The sequence below is a fragment of the Prorops nasuta genome, unplaced genomic scaffold (assembly GCF_024137725.1).
Source record: "Prorops nasuta isolate Cenicafe-Biocafe unplaced genomic scaffold, Cenicafe_Pnas_1.2 PNAS00004, whole genome shotgun sequence".
NCBI lineage: Eukaryota > Metazoa > Arthropoda > Insecta > Hymenoptera > Bethylidae > Prorops > Prorops nasuta.
Window position 1 is genome coordinate 6,746,330 of NW_027116801.1, and position 20,223 is coordinate 6,766,552.

General features: G+C 45.8%; 1 protein-coding gene across 2 annotated transcripts in view; it reads left to right on the forward strand.

Moving 5' to 3' along the window:
- The first annotated feature begins 3,566 nt into the window (after window positions 1-3,566).
- bru3 (bruno 3) overlaps window positions 3,567-20,223 on the forward strand; it is a 517,537-nt gene continuing 500,880 nt past the window's right edge. The window contains exon 1 of one of the 2 annotated variants that reach the window (XM_066726521.1): window positions 3,567-4,306. The gene's annotated coding sequence lies outside the window, so the exon portion shown is untranslated. The remainder of the gene's footprint in view (window positions 4,307-20,223) is intronic. The other variant, XM_066726520.1, reaches the window with a different exon arrangement.

Genomic DNA, 20,223 nt, shown 5'->3' on the forward strand with positions numbered 1-20,223 from the left:
TTCGTTGCCCGGATCGTTCTTTGTCATATCATAGCGAAGTCTACAATGGTGAGCGAAGTACACAAATGCATACACACACACACACACACACATAAGCGTGCAAAGTACGGAGAGCGCGCTTGCCTATAACGTTCCGGCAGAAAGTTGATGTCTTAATTTTCCGTGTGTGAAGAATTGGGCTGGGCCAAATGAAATTTGCATAGTCATTACCGGTCCGCTTTTACGAGGGGCTGTTCGACGAAGCCTCTTCTGCCTATTTTACTTTCCGGAGACGACCGATGCTACACCATTGCGATTGCTCGAGCAAAGCATATTTCCAACTCCCCGCTAAAATCGCTAAATTTAGCATGGAGCCTACGTGAAATAGACTCGATCCTTAGAATTGCGTTTGATCGATGACTATCGAATTCCGAAACATCTGAATCGAGAGAGAGAGAGAGAGAGAGAGAGAATAAGGTTGACGAACTCTTGGAATTTTTAAGAAAATTGGGCCATGTCCTGCCGGTGCGTCTTCTGGCAGATTTGCAAAAGGTTGGAAGGGAAGGATAGACGAACGCGTTGTCCGAGCCAAAAGTTTCGCTCTTCTATATAGTTATTTTCAATTCGTTAATGCATCTATAAGAGTTGCCGCAGTGTCCCCGATCGATCTTTAATAATCGCTCCGCCGCTGGCTGGATAGGGATTCGAGACGCGGTGTATACGAGGGGGGCCTTGAATGCTCGGAAAGGCTCGAAGGCTAGGAGGGAATAAGGTGTGTGATATAAGGTAGAGCGCGTTGGCTAGGTCAGGAGGTTCAGGAGCCGCAGAGCCGATAAGGGCTTGCCAGCCATGCCCGTTAACGACTATGTAAATTGACGGGTCTATTTATTCTACTCGTCGTATCGAGAGTCTGCCAGATGAAGACATCAGGGGCCAATTTCTCAGAATCACAGTCCCCGCCTGCCACCGCCCATTATGTTAATACCCCGTTAACCTTCCATTCTTTATTTCCTCCCATTTAAAAAAATACTCTCTAAGTATGTATATAGACACACTGTGGAGCGATCAAATCACAAATTTATAATTCGATATATCATCGCGTTATATACAGAATTAAAAGCGTTAACTTTGAATTTACCGTTCGCTCGGAAGGATTCTGAGGAGAGTCGTAAGGATGTAGGAAGTATATAATCAGTTTGTGTGGCGTGCAATTAGAAAGTGAGCAAGAGGCCCCGAAGGAGTCAGTATTTTCGGCAACTATATATAATGCGATCGGTAGTCGGAGCACCTTCGTACAAAGTGCCAGCAGACCATTTTATTACAATGCTAAAGTAGGTATTGATCCGAATCCAAGAGAATCACGAGGTAAGGTGCTCGACGAGCATCGATCCGTCGAAGAGGAGGAGGCCGAGAAGCGGCGAAGGTGGAGAGAGGGTGGGGGAGGGATGGAGGAGAAGGAGGGTAATCATTTTCCGTGTACTTCTGCTCCCTCCCCCCTCCCCTCCTCCAGCTCCATCTCTTCCGTCGGTTATCCGAATTGGGTTCGAGGGGGTCTCTCGCACAGCAAAGTTGGGGACTATATAGGAGAGGACGCAAACACCTCGTTCCGATGATGAGGGGACTGCGTTGTGGCTGGCCCCGAAGTCGCCGGGCTTATAGCCAGGATGCGAAAGAGGAACGAGAGAAAAGAGTGATAGGTTCTCCCTCTTGCTCTAGGACGCGAAAGGATGCATGAGAGACTGCTCGAAACCGTGGAGAGCGGAGCGAGGGTGCTGCTGCCTTGGGGTTCATTATTCAGGGCTATTGATTTCCATCCACCCCCTACCACCGACCCATCCAACGCCACCAGCAGCCAAAAGAGGGAATGAGAGGCTTTGGGAGGAAGAGAGAGATTGACTGGCGACCGTACCCTCACTCCTTTCGTCTCCCTCTCCCCCATCATCGAGCCTCTCTTTCCCATCATCGATCTGTCCCTCTCTCGCTATCTGCGTGCGTTTCCTGCTTTCTCTTCAGCCTCTACCACATCAACCTAAATACTGACTGACATGTGCTCAAACCAAACGCCCTACCTACAACGAGTTGACGACTGCACATACTGCCACCTTCGTTCATCGACCCTTGTCGATCTTTGCCCTTGTATCCTTCCACTCTACACACGACTTTTACTATATGTATATAGCACATGCACACTACGATGAAACGTGTTTTTTTTCGGTTTATCGCCTGAATATTACCCACGTACCGTTGCGCGTCCTTTCAATAATGCTCCCTCTCACTCGTTCTATATATATATATATATATATATATAAATTAGCAAAACGTCGTTTCAAGGAAATCATCCTTGATCCACGAAAATGAGAAAAAAACAATAGATTCTATAGTTGATGTTGAAAAACTCTTAGAAACCTTGTCGATCTTTCATTCTGGATTCGTCGATTTCTTCATCGTCTTTATGGAGTTAACTGAGTTACAGTGGAAACTTTTTCTTTCGAACTTTTCACCCGTAACGTTCTTTCAATGGGACTTTCGGAATATCTTTGGAAAAATTTATCTCTCCAAGAGTGGCGGATCTAAAAGCTATATATATATATATATATATATACACACATACATACAAAGGTATACTGATTTCCTGGTTAATTTTATTAATTTAAGAGTTAGGAGAATTTTGAAGCTGCAGTTTTCCAAGGTAAGTAGACTCGACACAGCTGTCTATCGAATTTGGTCGTGAATAAAGCTTCGATTAATGGATGGATGACGTCGAGATGAGCGATGATCGTTGGATGTGCGCTATAAAGCAGCGGAGACGATGACGATCGTTGAATATCTAGTTATAGCGAACGCGGTGTGGTGACGGTGCGAGCGAGCGAGCAAGGTATACTACACCAGATAGCTCTATATGTATGTTGTTCCTATAGGTGCTGCAAGCGCCGGCGCGAAGCGGTTGCTCGCGAGACCACCTCCGCGTGGTGGGCTCGTGACGTCAGCTGTCCTCAGTGTGCGGAGAGAGCGACCGCAGTGTACACCATCTCCACGTTTTGGTAAAGGATCTTCCGTCGTTGTGCCGAGATTAAAGAGAGTCTCCTAACGATCAGCTGGAACTAATTGCGAACTATCGTGCCTACACGTTTGACCTCCCTCGGAGAGTACACGACGCACGGGGGGAAGCTGGCGTTTCGAGGATGTGCAACGTTTTTGTGTAAATATCGCGGTGCGCCAGTTGGAAGGGCGCTCGAGATCGAGAGGGCGAGGAAACACGGCTGTGTCGAACGAGCAGCGAGCCAGGCTGAGCGTTCGGGCTAGTTCGCGAGCTGACGAAGCCAGCTCGTCTTGATGATTAGGACGACGCGGGGTGGAACGGGCACGGATAGCCACGAGGTTTCCAACGCGAGCGCGGCTTCCTCAGAGCCCGCTGACACCTAGCACACACTCTTCTGCACGAAATCCTCGCAAGGTCCGAGCGAACCGCGGGGATCTAGATGAAGCCTGCTCGCGAGAAGCTGGCTGCCCTTGCGTGAAAACTGCAGGGGGTCGAAGGCTCTGGTTTCCAGCTGGTTGAATTATTCGTTTGGCGGTTCTTCTTGCTTCGGTGCATGGGTGGAAAGTGCGCGTGAGATTGGTGGGGGTTATATATAGGGAGCTGTCACTCTTAGCCGAGGTCATAGGGCACGTGGATCTCCGGATAGCTTTCCAGTTACTCACGTGGTCCGTGCTTAACCGGCGACGCTCGCGGTGTGCGCGACGTGGATGTTTTCTCGCTGCTGCGTCAAGTGCTACGCACTCTGACAGAGCTGTTGCGCGATCCTGACGCGAGTCGCGGCTGACAGGAAGCGTCGATAGTGCCTGACGGTTGATCAACGCTTCGCTCGCCCAGTGCTTCAGGCTGTGCAAAGGAGTTTCGTTCTTGTGAAAGTCGAGTTTGCTTGTTTTGGTAGTTACATAATCCGGGGATATTAGAGCAGGCTGTGCATCGCGAGTGCACATGTTGCCAGTGGCTGCGGCCGGGGATGACGGTGCAACGTCGTCGGGCCAGTGCAGAAGAGGACGGGGAGAATTCCTGAATCGTGAACCTTTGGAGGACAGAAGGAAGATAGACGGGAAGACGCACTGTGCAATTCCTCGTAGGATTTTGGGGGATCCGCAAGCACGCGGAATTTAATAGGCAGCGTGGAGCGCTCGGCGATCGTGTGGCCGCGTGCCGCGGACCTCTATCTTTATCAACCAGGTAGAATTAATATCAGTTATCAACAATCGGAACGATTTTGCGATCCCTGCGGTGCTGCTTTGGCTATTAGCTTCGTGCATGCGCTAATACAGTGACACTAAGGTGAGAAAGTGTATTAGTGCATATATATTTATTGTATCATATGTATGTCGACGATTTTTATCCGAGCGTGACTATACTTTATTCGTATATGTTATTTATACATTTACATATTCTCCCTTGATTATGTTTGTGTATATGTATGCACGTAGCAAATACCAACGAATTTTTTGACCTCGTCGATTTAGCGTAGACTGCCAATGCAGTAGAAAACCATATGATAAGCGAGACGTATACCCCACAATAGCTACACCTTCCCTTCGACCCTGCACAATTTCAATTTCTGCTACGCTCTAACGCGTGTACCTTGCCAAAAAGCAGAGCGGTCATAGCAGCGCTGCATCCATCAAAGCTCGTGACGTTCTCGTCGTTGAACAATAAGGGGAAAAAATCTGCTCGCGTTTCGGTAGAATGGTTATTATACGTGGAGCTGCATGGCAGGAGTATTTATAAGAGGATAAATGCGTTTAAATGGAAAAGGATCTAATTGAACGGTAGGAAATTGACGGTGTCTCGGTTATTCCCGATATGCGTTTAATATGAACGAGCTTGGCACATCTTTTTCCTCCTCACTTGAAAACATTTTGCACACAACATGTCTGGCAAAAAGGAGCGAAGAGCTACTTGCGGTATTTCGCCCCATTCTTCAGTGACTGCAACCTTCGTGGTTGCATTCTTGTACTGTCCTGGGGTATTTGGGGGCATGCTCCAAGTATGCTTGATAGGATTCATATCCGGTGACAAAGAGAGTGCTATTTCTCTATGGCGTTACGTTACTGCCGTCTTATATTGTGCAGAATGCATCTTTCACGAGACAAAAGTGCCGCTTGTCACGCAAATATGTTTGTTATGAGAATTCATGCTAGAATCTTTCGATTCCACGTGCTCATTCGTATTCCATAAACTTCCGAGTTTATTAGATCCTTCGCGTTGGCAGATATGACCATGCGGAAGTCACTCTGACATTTTCACTCCGTGACGCAAGGTCTTCGTAAGAATAAATGATCATTGAAAATTCCTTGGATTTTATTTATATTTATGTTAATTAACGTAAGAACGAGGATTCATTCGAGGTATGCGTTGCTCGTTTGGCATGCAGGCGAGGGAAGGAGCTTTATAAAGAAAAGACTTTAGAGTGGAAAGGGAAGGGCAGGGGAGTTGGAATAAGGAACGAGGAGGTTAGGTATAGGAATCTTGAAGAAGGCCGATTAAATTTTCGCGTCTCGCGGCGTCCGCGTGGTAGCAGGAGGTTTCCCGATGCCACTTAAGTTTTGGTTTTGGGAGCGCTTCCAAGAACTGTGTTTCTCCCCTGTATTTGCAATCGAGGCAGGTTACAGCCTGACCCGAATCCTTAAGCCAGACCACGGTCACGGGATGGCCCGACGGGCAGGCACGTAGTAACCTACACGCTAGGCTGTGCCAGGAACAGGAGCCTCTTCCTTACTCCTATACTTCATCCCTAACACCCCCCCCCTTCTCTCTCTCTCTCCCACGCTGCCCTACCATCTCACTCCTCTCTTCGCTTTTCTTTCCCCAGGCCCTTGCCTAAAACTTTAGCCACCCCTCGGGCGTCGCGAAGATCCGCTCGATGTGTATAAGGCGAGCCGTTGTATTATGCGGACCTGCAAAGCGATGCTTGGAATTTTCTACGGTCAAGCAGCCTTATTGAACGTGGCCCCTAACCTTTGGTGAATTTTTTCCCCCCTCTCGTATAGAAATGCCCACAAATTCTCATCCAACTTTTTCCTCGACTCTTCTTTTTCTTTGGCATGATGCTATATATGAGACACTCTTCTAGGACAGCTCGCTATATCGATGCAGCCAAATATGGAGAAGCGAAGCAGCCGGATGGAAGTTTAAAAGTTTGAATAATCCCAAGTGGCCACAGCTTGGGATACGTCGATTTAAGTAGCTATTACGCTCCGGCAAAAAGTATTGATCCATGAAACGTGACGAAGATGATCCCAGTTCGTGCTGTTCTCGATGTTAAATGTATTAGGAGAGATACCTGTGTAGAGGGATTCGAGGGATCCTTAGTATTCCGAGTGCACTTTAGACGCGATGTTGGTAAAGAATCGCACTTGTTGGCATCCTGGGACAAGGGTTGGCGAGCGGGGACATCGAAGAGGCAACGATGCTGGAACTGAAAGGGAGGGAGGATCGCACTCCGAGGGACACTGGAGAGCGAAGTGAGTGCGCCGTGGTCAGACCGGGGCATCCCTCGGGAGATTTCTAGACCGCAGCCCTAAATCACGTTTTACTTCCTGGCGAGTCTCTCTGCGCCTCGGCCCGGCGATACCGAACAAAGCGGCTAAAGATAGTGCGTTGCACTTCTTCCTTTTCTTTTCGCTCGCATTTTTCTCCTTGGCCTTTCCCACGGCAGTACACGATTCAGAAGGAAAATTACTTTCGAGCATCCTGTGTTATACACAACATCTATAGGTATATACGTATACGCATATCGTGTGTGTGTATATATATGTACACGGTGACTTTAAATTATTATGAAGGAACTTGGTAAAAAGAGAGGTTTATTGTAACTGCAGAGAAAAATCTAAATAGATTTGCTCGACATCGTGCTCTCCGAAAGTGTCGATACGTTGATGCTTCTTCCTCTATAGCCATCTTCCTTTTATCCCCTGATACTTGAAGCTTCACCGAAGTGTACTGCATACCATTATTCCTAAATCAAAGAGCCCAGTTATTGCAAATAGAAATGGCTTTGATCCGAGAACGAATATTTTATCTCCCAGCATAGTTTCTACGAATATTGCACAATATTGCGAACTATTGGCATGATGTACTTTTTAAGCTCTATGCTTTCCTTTTCTCTTTTCCTAAATATTCCGGTCATCGTATATAAAGCCAGCTTCTATCCATAATTTATCGCAGCAAAGTTTGCTCGCTCAATGGATTTATAGTTTTATTGGCTGACGGGTCATCCGTCAGGAATTAGAGCCATAATTATTGTCTCGTTTCAGGATTGGTGTATAGAATAAAGTCAAGACAGAATCCAATAAATGTGGGATTGACGGTTTAAGGGAAATAATCGTTGAGCCGATAGATTGCGTCTGGAAGCAGAACATAGTATATACTCTATCATCGACGATATCTCTCGAGACCAGGCATTGGTTGCATATACGCATGCATATATCTATATGTTATATGCTCACCGGAAATCTGACTCGAAAAATGTCGCACACATTAACTTGCACGTATATACTACGTATATAAAAACCTGAATATATATACACGCGAAAACGCGTGGTTATAAACGCATGCACACTGTACGGCATATCCACGTCGCTTTTCACATATTTTGTTCTTCCATGTGTAGTATTACCACGAATTCATAATATTAAATCCATGAAAAATACCACTATTTATAATTTCGAGGAAAATAGGTAGATTTACATAACCATAACAATTTATTTCCCAAGAGTACAAGAACTTTTATTAAATTAACGAAAGCAAAAAAGCTCGACTTTCATCTAAATAACGCGGATGCAATTAATTAAAGGATGGCAGCAAAACGAAACGAAGATACAAAGTTTACAATTATTTTCGAGTATATTGCGGATGCATTACAGCACAATTTAAATCTTGTAGCATTAGCCATTAGTTGTGCAGCAACACGGATGGGAAATTTTCAGCAAGCACGTACCGGCTGCGCCGTTAGACACCGGCATGAATTAGAATTCCGTGGCACACGTGGAGCGTATATCTCCATAAAGACAGGGAGGTACGTTTAGCTAGACGTAGATCGAGTGATGTACGAATATGTCTTTACCGGCGCAGGAGGCTCCGCTTCTGCGAATAGAAACTTCGTCGCCTAGTTCAGAGAGAGGAATGGACGTATGAACCGAGAGTAGAAATCCCGCCTTTGTGCCATTACGGCCGGAATATGGTAGAAAGAGATATCCTCTCCCCTAGCTCTCCTATCCCTTTCTCTCTCTCTCTTCTCTCCCTCCTCTCCCTCCTCTCCCTCCTCTCTCCCTCCCTTCTTGGCCTATTCCGTTATATGCAACTCGACCTCCGGCGTCACGCCCATAAACATAGATCAAGCTCAACAATGGCCTGCCGGTAAACGTATTGACATTTTATACTTCCACCCGCCCGCACTGTGACTGGTTGCTCGTGCGGCCGCCGCCCGGTGCGTTACCCAAACTCGCAATGCGGGACAAACTGCAGGATACCGTTTCGCGATTCTCCGCACGACGAGATGCTAATGGACGGGAACGATATCACCCCCTACCCTTTGCTCCTCCATTCTCCTCACCTCCCAACGGTGTATTTATGACACCACCCTCCCTTCTCTCCGAGATGCCGATTATACCGCTTAATCGATCATACCGAACATTCTCTGTCAAATAACTCGACGACTTACGGCCATATCATTAGCGTTTGTGATGGTATAGTAATAAAATTACGCAATTATTTATCATGGAAAAAGTAAGCGAACGGTCATTTTTTAAAGTCATGTTTTTCTCTGGTTTCATACAGAGAAAATGCATGAAAAGAGTTTCGAAGAAAATTGTTTTAGCAGAGCAGCAGTGTCTGAAAGTAAATTAACGTTCTACTTTGGGCGAGTGCTACTGCGTAAGTGGATAAAACCAATATATGGTCAGACCAGCAGTTTTTCCTCGTTGCTACTTATCAGTATATTCACGTCAAGATTCGCACGATTTAATTATAAATGCAGTTGGAGCTAACGGTAGTTTTTGGAACAGACAGATTGAGGAGAATACGACTGTAAACGATGGTATTATAAATATTGCTTATAATAAAGTTTGCTAGGTACAGAAATAAGTCTGTTATAATAAGAAGCTTTAATCGCGGTGGGTTTTATTTTGTTGCAATTTGCATTATCTGCTCGTCGTTTCGACTGATAACATACGAGAACGTAATGGTTACACGTTTATCGCGGTCACGTGCCGACTTAATTTATTCCTTACTTTTCAAGTACGCTTTTATATAACTGGTAACCTTAATCTAAAAATAACAGGCGTAATTCATGTTATCAAAAATCTAGAATTCGGTTACCTTAATTCCCTTGACCGGGATGAAAAGGGGCTTTAAAAAAAAAACTACCATCGCTATAAAAATAAAACTTTTTCTCTATTCTTAATGCTGTTTCAGAATTACCAAATCCACGAAGAGTTTCAATTATCTGTCGCTCGTAAAGTTTACATATATATACATATATATATCCAAAATAAGGTAGAGAAGCCGACAGGCGATTCTTCGAATTTCAATGAAACATAAATTTCTTAACTTAACGCGTGGAAAAGATTAGTTTCATTTGTCGCCTAGTGCAGTATAAAAAGCTGACAATGAGAAGGAATACGTGTTAGGAATGAGCGAGAGAGGTGCGATTCCTGTTTGGTGGTTGGGGGGCTCGGAGAGGAGTGGGGAGAGAAGGAAAGGGTGAAAGGGAAGGGAAGAAGACGAGAAACTCTCATCCGGACAGACAGAGCTGCGAGAGCTCGCGCACTCACATCAAAAGCAATTTATACGATTATATGCATGGCGCCTTCAATGCACCTTAATCAAATAAGCTGAGGCACGTCGACGTGAGTGATGGTAGACGAGCGACATTGCCGCGACGCGACGCTCTGAATCGACGAGGCTCCTTTCAAACCTACCGCCTGGAAAATGTTCCCTTTTGCGTTTTACTGTTGCATTTGTATATTCAATGAAAAACTCATTGTACCTATACCGCACGTCTCTCTCTTTCTCTCTCTCTCTCCAAGAGAGACTCCAGTTTCCGATCATAACCCTCCTGTGCAACGTCTTACTCCTTCCTGCAAACCTGTTTCGCTTGACGCGGCAAATCACGAAGGCCGAGCAAGTCTTTAGCCGCTGTGATCGAAGGTGCAGCCAATGCAGTCTTTGCTAACCTCGAGCCACGCACTTATAAGAGTCAAGGAGTCTGCCTGTCAAATACATCCACCGCAAACAATATTTAGAGTAAGATAAATTGAGAGATCTCCGGAATAAGTCTGCGCCTCCAGACATTATTAGTTCCAATTCATTATGACCGTAGTCATAAATTACGCAGAAACGACCGTAAAACCCTGACGCCGGCAGGTGACGGAGGAAAGTTTCTTCGCGCCGCTCAGCCGTTCGCATTGGATCCGTTTACGCCGACCGGGGAAAATGTTTTCGAATACCACAAGTTGGAATAGGCTGCCGTCGACAGTGGAAACGGTGCCAAAATCTCAAGAGAACCGCGCCCCTCTTCATTCTCCCCCCCCCCCTCCTTCCCCTCCGCTCCTCATCCCGCTTCACTCCTCGCAGCAACCCTTACACACCCCCGCAATCCCGTTTACTCCGCAGCCTCTCTCGCTTTTGGCCAGCTCCTACCGTTAGACCATGCCCCGCTTTGTTATGTTAATTGTTTCAAACTCAGGGCATCATCGCTACGTTTATTTTCCATTCTCGACGCCTTCCTTTCCCGTGCCACATATACTATATAGTATATTGTACACGGTGCACACTAGACGAGCGTCCCTGACACAGGATTGTTTTCATTATCTCCCTGCCTCTTTACTCACCTTCTCTTTCAACGCCAACCCCTTCGCCCAAACACCATCCGTTCGCTCAGCAATTTATTCGTCCTTATCGAGCAACGTATTTTTTACCCCCCTTCCCTAGCCCTCGAATGCATGGGACTTAATGGAATTTTTACCTCGTCAACCTGGATAATTTCCGAATAATGGCTATTCTTCGTTCGTACTCCAAATCTTCGACGCTAATCCGATAATTTCGACGTCGCGTTGCGATATAGCACGACGGTTGCTGTAAAAATATGTAAAAAGTTGATTTCGTTTAACAGCTTGTGCTGAATAAAGAATGAAGGGATCGGGGAGGATGGGTAAATTTGATAAACGATTATTGCGAATTAAAAATAAGCGTAGAGCAGAGAAAGAGAGAGGATGATAGGTAATCGAAAGTTGGAAAAGTGGAGATTCACGAGCCTCGTGTTCGACACACTTTCACTCATCTTCTCATCGAGCTTCTTAATCATGTCCTACCCCCTCCCCGCCTCTCTTTCCCCAGTTTTTCATGTCGCTCTCGCTTGGCCCGACGGCGACGATGTCGGGGCGGCGCCTCGTATATTTTAATGCCAGCGCAGCGGTATGCAGTCAAAACTGTTATTACAGTTTTAATTAAACGAAAATTATATCATTTCATACATCCTTGATGCGGAGTTGAGCGCGCTGGGCCGTGCTGGAGTATTCCGCACTGGTGTACGCGCGATGCGGCCCGTCAACCCACATTGCGGCCTCTCTCTGTTTCGAATATTATATAGCCCGACCCCTTAGTCCCCCACCCCCTTCTTCCAACAGTCACTGAACCCCTACGCGTCTCTACGGAGGCTTCAACCCGCCAACTTTTGTAATGCCTATACGCAAGTTTCACGCCCCAGCCGCCTTTACTTTTCCCCCAAGCCTCATTTTTAATTGCTAAGCAGGAAATGCCACTTAGAATTACGCCTATCCGCAAAACGCGTGCCTCTTCCCGTCACGATATTTTCCCTTTATTTCAACCGCAGGATGATTCACGGTGGGATGGGATAGATCATGACGGGACGTTTCGTGATCCAAGGCTCAACCTGTCGTTATAATTCATTCGCTAAAAATGAGCATTGAAACATCTAAAATTTCTTCCGCGCGGTGAGAAGTTTTAATACTCGACGGTCCTCTCGTCAGGTCGAGAGATAACAATTGGCGGGAAATTGCTGTAATATCTGCGCGCCGTGGAAGATGGAATAAGCCGAGGCTCTCCGGAAAGCGAGGGAGGGAGCATGGACTCAGGTGTGCTTATTTTGCCAGCTCGTCTCGTTAATTCGTCTCGCGGCCTCTTGGACGAAATTGTACCTTAATTTGAAAGCTCCGTTACGTGGGGTGGGGTGAGGGGGGTGGTAGGAAGCCGCTAAGGCGCAGTAGTGTTCGGTCAGCCGGCTCCTCCCAGGTCTCTGGTTACGGTTAGGCCATCTAGAGCTCTCCCTCCACAGTATCAGCTCATTTTCTCTCCTTCTCTCTCACGCCCTACCTCGATCTCGCTCGCTCCTCCTGATTCCTCCCTGGGGGAATGAGTGGAAGAGGGCGAGGGTGAGAGGGGAAGGGTGGAGAAGCGCCTTTGGCCTTTCCTCTAAGAGGCGACCGCAGGATCTCGGGCTGACTATCGACATTGCTCGGGTGCATGGCCTTGCTATGTACTGCAGTAAGGCGAAGCGAGCGCAGAGATGAAGAGTGGGTGGAGGATGCTTTCTGGTCTGGTGTTGGATAACGGACGATCCGACTAACGGCAAAGATGTCAGCGCGGCATAATATTATTCCATGTGTTTGTTGTTCGGAATACATGCTGCTATACTATAGATATAGACACTGTATCGCTGTGTATATAGTGTTATATATACCTACTACTCGTCGACTACGACCCTTACACTTTTGGAAAGAAAAATAAATTTCACTCTTCCGGGGTGACAAGCTTAATCAACTAGAATTAGTTAATAGCGTGCATTGTTGGGTATTGTTTATGAATGAAAATGGCTGAATGTTGTATGAACAGGCGGATCATTGTGCAGTGTCCTCTATATATATGTATGAATTGAGCAAAGTTCAGCGAATAGTCACGCAATAAATGTATCCTGCTTGAACGCGCTTGATATATCCTTCCCTCCCAATCAAGGAAAAGGGAATTGTTAGTGTATAGGAAGGAGGGTTTGGAGGTAAAAGCGCGAATTATAGAAAGGTGAGAATGCGGGTTTGTTTCATGGGAACATGTCGAGCGCGAGGGTCCGTAGAACGTATTATCTCACCCGCAGTTCAATAGAATGGACCGAAACAAAGGGGCCACGGAGCAAAATAATGCCAACATTCAGGCAGCAGGAACCAGGCAGGCAGGAAAGCAGGAGAAAGGGATACGGGTGTATGTGTGCTTTTACGCGTCGCGTGAATTAGTACTAGTGGTGCGATCGTGTGCCTCTTTATAGATGGAAGCGAGTGTGTTGGTCAATACGAGAGCGTATGAGTGGAAAATGAGAAGGGTTACGTGAGGGTGGTGTCTACGAGGAGTGGAAACAATGGAGGAAATAAAATAAAGCTTAGGTCGAGGAGGGAAGGGGTGGCTTAAAGACGGAAAGCACGATACGAGAGGAGGAAGAGCTGGATGGCACAGACTTATTTTTAAGATAAAGCGAGAGGGAGATAACCGTCGTGTGCCAGAATTATGATAGTGCCAGTGATATTTGGACAGGAGAAAAACTACCCTCGTCCGTTCATCTGAAATTTTATCAGCAGCTTGCGACAATGAATTCTTTAATGGGAAAACCTGACAAACAAATTTGATATCCTTTGCCCCTTTTTCGAATAAATTCCTATTATAATACAGCGCGTACATCCGACGGATTCAAATTTTAATTAAATCGCGCAAGTTTGGAAATTGTTTAATTATATGCCGAAGCTTGCACCCTTCGTGTTGACAATATGCCGAGGAAATAAAATATTGAGCTCGTATGAAAAATTCGGCACACCGTACGGAGAGAATTGAATTTTTGGATTACAAAAAAAAAATGATATAATATAATGAAATAGGAAGGTAAAATTTGCGATGAATAATTTTTCTGGTGCGTCGCGCAACAATAAATTTCACTATTATAAATATTCGCCTGTATTGGACCGATCAGAGCGCGGCATTTCAATGTGTCGCGTGACAGCTCTGAATTGTTCGTCATTGCGTTATAGGCGAATTTATCGGCCGTACAGATGGAGCCAGATTTTATGCAAAAATTCGATTCAGAAATCGAGGGAAGCGAGCTGCAAGTGGCGAACGCGATTTACGTGCTGCGCGCTTTCAATTCCACTTTCAAACTTTTCCACCCATTACCGCTCTCAAATAAACGGTATCAAATCAGCTATTTGTTTCTCTAGCGAGACATGGCATTCGTGCGCCACGTTTTAATACGCTGAGAAGATATCCCAGACACGCATATCTATACATTCGACTTCATTACTTGGCACGTGTTTAAATTACGGTTAGCATAAATAAACTGCGAGAGTGGAAAAGTCTCGTTTGACCATAGCGTACGTCGTACGTCGTAGGTTGCAGGGAAGCTCGTACCATATACGATTCTATCTAATAGAATTAAACGATGAAATGGTCGTTGGTAAATTTACCGTAGTAATATATCTCTGGGGAAGGGCAAATATTAAACTATTAGGCTTTTTTACGACTTAGTTAGGTCGCCGCTGACCAAATACCGAGAATAGACGCGCTATCTTAGAAGGGGGAAAATCGTGCTTGGCAGCAGCTATCACGTCTGGGCCGAAGTGGTCGGAGATAACACGACAAACAATTTGAACGAAAAAAATTTACGCTCGGTATAAATCGCCTCATTATCGCGGCAATTTTTTCACCTCTCCTCCGCTCGTTTATTTCATCGAGTCACGCTCGGACGATCTCGATTGCTTTTGCCCAGGGGTAATGAACAGTTTCTGAGCTTCGATATCGCGCATTAAAAAGAGAAGATAAGGGCTTAACGGGACTTTGAGACAAGGGCGAAGGATACAGAGAGCTAAAGCCGGACGACGACCCCGGTCAGCCATAAGCCCACCGACCCCTACCTCTCATCCCCCTCCCCCTCCCCTTCCTCTCCATCCACCGATCTCACTAGCCATTTCCCCCGTCACTCACGTCACCGACATAACAACCCTCGCCCCTCGCCTCGCCTCACCGCGCCTCGCCTCGACTCGACTCGACTCGACTCGCCTGGCCCCGGCTCCGATCAATCTGGCACCCCAACGCTCGGACGATGTCCTCTCTTCGATTCGGTTCTGTATACAATCCAGGCCAGAACCGCAACAAGGATAACGTACACCGATATGCCTTGACTTACCACCACCAAGGCCAACTGTCAAGATCACCAATCCCCTTCGATATCGGCCTCGACCGGCTTGCTCCTATACCACACGCTACACACATATATATATATATATATATATATATATATATATATGTAATATAACGTTTCCGAAACATATATACACCCTACTTCTCAAATCTCATTTATCGAAATGCATTTTTGACGATATAATGTTAGAGGGAGTAGAGTGTGTGACAGGACCGAATATAACAGGCTGGAAAAGCACGCGAGGTGAAGAGAGAGGCCCGCGGCTATGGCCACGCCCTACTCGCGGCACGATAGCCCGATTTTATACGCGTTTGAAGTTGGTTTGAGGCCAGGCCGTTGTCGGAAAAGGTTGGCTGGCTGGCTGGTTGGCTGGCTGGTCGGTTGGTTGGTTGGCCAGCCTAGCTTGCCACAGTCGCCCGGCCGTGCGGCAGTTCGGTTTTTGGCGAGCGACAGGACAGAAATGTTTAGCTTGATTGAACTTTCAGCGCGGGGGTCCACTCTCAAAGCACGCTTCACCCTATACCACACTCGTTTCCTCTTTTATACTTCTCATCCCCTGTCCCTTTCCAACTTTCCAACTCTTCATCCACTCGCGCTCTCTCTCTATCTCTCACACTGTGTCACACTCTCGTGTATTTTCTCTTTGTCCCCCTCCCCCCTCACCCTCCATCTCTCACTCGCGCTTGCTGCCTTTGACCTCTCGCTGTCACGTTATTCTTCCCTTCTCTTTGCTCCAGTTTACCATCTCTAGCTAACTTTGGACTTCCATGTGACTTTCGTTCCTCTAACCACACTGTGCACATTCGCTAGGCTCAATTCTGGATCGAGTGTTCTATATACACTGTTTATGAGTGTCCAAATATATAGGCAAAATATTCTATCCTTGCAAATTTTCTCTCTATAACAAATGGAAGCAAAAATTGTAGAGCGAATTACCACTTCAATCGATTTCTGCTTTCAAGCACTTTCAATGGAATTGGAAAGAAAAACTAATATATACAGCTATGATGATCATAATTAATGGCTACAAGCGAGTGTATATACTCGAGTGAAGACCTCGCAGGCGAGGATCATAGAAAGTGGTAAGTACCTAATGAAAATCGTAGGTATAATTCATTAGAAAGTCTAAAGACTTTGAAGGAAGCAGATCGTCGGATGTGTGTGTATACCTTGGGATGAGAGAGGAGAGATGCGTTAAGTGATTAAGGATGCTCTTAGGGCAGTGGCAGACTGTCGGAAGAGCCTACCGGGGCTGCGGGCTTTGCGGCCTGTAAGGGTGAGAGGAGGGGGGGGGGGGGGCAGGTTAACCTTCGCCGGGAATGCTATTTATCCGATACTAGTCCGGGACGGCACGAGGCCGTCAACCGTCTCGGGGCTGCGCTAACGCAAACGTGGCTCGCCAAGATCAACGGCATTCATATTGAACGAAGCGAAGGTTCTGAATATTCATGCCACCCCGTGTAGAACCAAGCATCTTCGTCCTCGGCTCATTCGGTCGGGATGAAAACTTGCTTCGTCCTGCGGATGGGCAAAACGTGCCTTAATGCTCCGGTGATGTGAGCAAAACACGTCGTGCGGTCCCCCACTAGAAATCCTTGTCCGGTAACCTCTGACCCCTCCCAATAAGAGACAACCACATTATATATATACCTGGCCTCATAGATATTTCAACGTGTTTCACACAATATATATTTACTTCGACTCTCCTTACTATTTTCCTGGAGCAAATTAAGAAAATTTTTTAGATTGCCATCGATGAAGCTGATGATTCATAGTGAAATTTAAGCAGGATGTAACGGGAAATCTGGTGCGAATATTATCGGCTCAGTCTTATGTGTCTAGTATGTGCAGTGTACAAGTATATATCGTGCACCGAGCACCTTGCACATATGCCACACTGCACACACACAAGGCTGAAATTATCTATTGATTTTGAATGGCTGACCACCATGGCGGATTAGGCTGACCAGCAGGTTGCGGTGATTGAGGCTGTGCCCGGCCTTCTACCCCGACCGTCCGTCCGCCAGCTTTATCATGCCCTCCCACTACTGGCGCGGAACACGTGTAATCAGCCGCCGATCAGCCAAACACGAGGGTCAAGGCAGCCGCATATTATTTTGTGGTTGGCTGTGGCTTACAAGTAAAGGTGGAAAAATCTGTGGATTTGCAATGTACCTGTACCCAGCCATAGTGCCAAAATTTCTAAAATCTTGTAGTGTGCTATAATCTGCCTTTCAAAAATATCATTTTTATTTTTTTTTCTACCATAGTGTTAATTATGAAGGTTGTAATCGTTTACCGCTTCGCAGCACGAATTATAACGCCTGGAGGAAAGGTATTCGTGATTACCATCAGTAAATCTTAATTTAAGTAGAGACTACTTGCAAAGTGCTTTGGACTCAGCGTTATTCTATACAACGCTTTAAGCGTTTTCTTCCGTCACTTAAAATTCCTTTGTTCATAATGTCCGCCTTATTTCATTACGAGTTCGGAATAAATTCCAATGATTAATGAAGCTTTGATATTAAGACTCGCTAATCGACTATCGCCTTGGGAGAGAGAGAGAGAGAGATAGAGAAGTGAGAATCTTAGGGAGTGGGGGAGAAGAAATCTCTGGAATAGAAACCTCTTCTCGACCTAACGATTGAACAAAGAACCAATAATCTTTGAGTTGATCCGTGCAGAGTGATCTTATCAGTGACGAGGGTTGGCGGGACTCGATTGCGAGCTATGAAGGGAGGGCGCAAGGGAGAACAAAAAGAAGCGACGCGACGGAAGGAAAATGGGTGAGCCACAACCGACAATTCCAATCTACGGTGCGATTCATTGAAACTGCTCCTAAAATTATTGCGCCTCTCCTTTTTATATATATAATTACCCCTATCGCTATCCCTTCTCCAAAAACTCTGATGGAATAACTAATTTTTAGGGATTAATTATCGTGAATATATATTAGCATAAGTATTTAAAATCGATGCAACCTCATTATTGGTCAATTAAACGAAGCCTATCAATAAACATGAGCATGCATATATCGATTAAATTTTTTAGTGAAAAATATCTCAAATTTACGCTTTGATAATCGAAGTGATTGTCATACGAGAGCCGATGTTTATTTAAATTATGTAGAATGCAAAAATAATAAAGTTTTTGTATTAGTTAGCGAGTATATATAGGAGAAGATTAGCAAGAACTCGACGAAACTGATTCTCCTCCTTAAATATTAGGTATCACACGAGATATAAAAAAGGTGCTCCCTCTTTTTTGTTTTACTTAAACGTCTGTTCCAAGAGTCTCTCATAAATCCTCGATGGAGGGCACGATTTAAAATCAGAAAAATAGATGGCAAACTAAGTCGGAATGGTTCACGAATTTCAGTAGAAAAGGAGTGTCTGTGACGTTTAGGCTGATGACGTGGGAACCGCACGCGAGATAAACGCTCGCCATGCCGGACGAGCGTCCGCTGATTTATCGGGCAAATTAAAGAACTTTCCAGGCTCGGCATTCCTAGCCTTTCCTGTCCTCATTCTACAAAGTGGTTCTAATTAAAAGACCATAAAGAGTGAGCCAGCGCCACGTAACACAGTAACGGAAGCTCACGTGCGAGTCGAAGTGTGAGTATGGAGTGTCTGGGAAAGCACAACCGCTCCTTTCATGTTCGCTGTTCGGTATAGCGAGCTCAGATGGTGGAAGGCGAGGGTGGAGAGGGAGGAGTGCGGTAGATGGGCCAGTGACGTCGCATAGTAGGGGTGGCTTGACGTAGTGGTAGTGGCTGCCAAGCGGTGGTGGCTCAGGGATACGAACCTACGGAGAGTGCGGCGGCGCGAGGGGGGGGGGGGGAGAGAGGCAAAAGCACGGCCGTGACGAAGGAACTAGCGAAGTAGAGAAAACGATAAAGCAAATCCAGGTAAAACCTGAGCCATGCTGCCATACAAGTAGCAAAGCTCGTTAATTGTATCTATATAGGTACCTCAGTTTTAAAGGAATGGCTTATAGCGAGACTCTTTTGTTCAATGGTTAATTTTTCCAGTGCGACAATCGTCGGTCTCCTTTTCACGCAAGTTACGTTGCTCCACAGAAATGCAATTATTTCGCTTGGTTATTTTTGAAAGAACGGTGAAAAGAGAAAGATAAACATCAAGGTAGAGTCAAGGAGAGAGGGTTGGTGTAGCAGTGGAAGAAAGAGAGAATTTCGTCGTTGGCGGCGCGCCGCTCTTGAATCTCTTATGAACCATCTACCGGGCGAATACCTTTTCGATATCCTCAGCAAAGGCGCCTCTAACCAAAGACTTGGCTTATCCGGCCCAACGGCCACGTCTCCGCTCTCAAGTACTCCTGATCGACTGTAATCATTTCCATCGGAAGCTGAAGATAGCTCTTATTGATCTCCAAGCATTTTTATTACGCAAGATCCCCAATAACATTTTAACGCGTTTCTAAATTAGATGATTCGCTGATGATTCTTTATTTCTCATTACTATTACTCACACGTATATTCTTTTTTTCATCGTACACAGTTTGTCAATTTATTTTACTGTGTGAGTGTTTCTGGTTGTTTCGCTAAAATCATCATGTAGAAAAGCAGGGATCGGGTCTCAGCGTCGCAGTGCGGGTCATCAGATCCTATGAGTGTTCCTAGCTGGTACACAAGGAATACCAGTCCTTGGTGCCCTGATATAATATATTTGGAGTAGAGCATACATATACAAGTCGCCTCATGACACACAGACAGGCAGCCCTGCACGCTGCTTGCTCGCTCGTCCAGCCGAAACACACCAGCCATCGTGCTTGTCCTTGAGATACGGGAATACTGGCAAGATCCTGCGCCCTTGCATGTTCTCTGGCTTGTCTCACCATAGTCTACCTTTATCACTTTTGACTTAGCTCGACCACATCGCTGCTATATAATCTTGCCTAGCTTCTACATTCTCAAATGTACAAACAATCTCCACATTCAATTAACTGTATAATCTACGTAAAACTCTTATCGTTGAAAAAACTC